The sequence below is a fragment of the Eimeria mitis genome, genomic scaffold, assembly GCF_000499745.2.
Source record: "Eimeria mitis Houghton genomic scaffold, Emh_scaff760, whole genome shotgun sequence".
NCBI classification, from domain to species: domain Eukaryota; phylum Apicomplexa; class Conoidasida; order Eucoccidiorida; family Eimeriidae; genus Eimeria; species Eimeria mitis.
In genome coordinates this window covers 10,452-11,642 of record NW_013575567.1, presented here as the reverse complement: position 1 = coordinate 11,642, position 1,191 = coordinate 10,452, and the positions used below count along the sequence as shown (strand labels likewise).

General features: G+C 35.8%; 1 protein-coding gene across 1 annotated transcript in view; it reads right to left on the bottom strand.

Annotated features, from left to right (window-relative positions):
• EMH_0021530 (vacuolar ATP synthase subunit h, putative) overlaps positions 1–1,191 on the bottom strand; it is a gene marked incomplete at both ends in the record, with an annotated part of 11,587 nt that overhangs the window by 1,513 nt on the left and 8,883 nt on the right.

Sequence of the window (1,191 nt, the reverse complement as noted above, 5' to 3'; positions counted from 1 at the left end):
TATATATATATATATATATATATATATATATATATATATATATATATATATATACATATGTATATATATAATTTATTTATGTATATATATAATTTATTTCAAGTTCACTAGTGTTACCGCATTTGCCCGATCGTATAGAAAGAAAGACCCAGTATCTGGGTGGTGTTTCTGTATGGAGTTCAGAGTGAAGAGAAAAAAAAAAATTATATATTATGCAGGCACTGAACGTGCCTTAATCGCCGCAGCCGTTGCTGGGCCCCGAAGCTCCTGAAATACATTTCTTTATGGTGAGGCGGTGGAGTTGAAAAAAGAGAAAAACGAACCGCCGAGTCATCTGTTGCTTTCCCCTGTAGCGCGAGAAACTTGAATTCATGATTCAAATTTTTCAGGTTTCAGGCTGTTCTTTCTTACGTTGGGTTTCGTGCGGCGGTGGTGGTGGTGTACAGAAGAGTAGCATCGGCGGGAGGTGACGGAGGGAAAAAGTAGAAAAAGAAAAGAAATGCCTTTCAAAAAGGAAATTCTAACCATCGGAACCTCTAATATGCAAAGAAAAAAGTTTATAGTTTCCATATTCTATCGGAAACAAAAAAAACAAAAAACTGCAAGAGGAGCTGAGCTGCCTATACACCTGAACTAAAGAAAGCTGAAATTTAATATTTCATGAAAAGATCGAGCTGATCTTAGGTTAATTAAATTAGAATTAATTTTTTATTTCCAGAAAGCAGAGGATCAGCAGAGAAAGCTGAAACTTTTGCAGCTTTCTTTCCACTATTCAACTTTTGGGTTTCGCTGCAGTGAGTAGTAGTACGCGGAAACTTGATCGTTTCAGTTTCTCTTTTACATCGTTTCGACGCCAGTAAGTTGCAATAAAATATTAAATAGAAATATAGTGCTCATAAAAGTTTACAGGTTTCCTCTTTTTCCGCAAAAGAACAAAAATTCATGTTGCCAGCCATTCACAAGGTGTACGCGAGGCGTACGTTTCGTTTCTTTTTTTTTTTTTATATATCAATGCAGCAGCATCATGGATGCAGCTGAGAATAAATTTAATACATTTAGAATAAATTTATTTCGTAAACTTTTTCGCTGCTTCTTTCTGCATGAGAGCTTTCTCCGCCTCCCTTTATATTGTTGTACAGGGAGAGGCACACCAAGAAGTTATTAATCCTTGTATTGAAACACCGAAGCTTT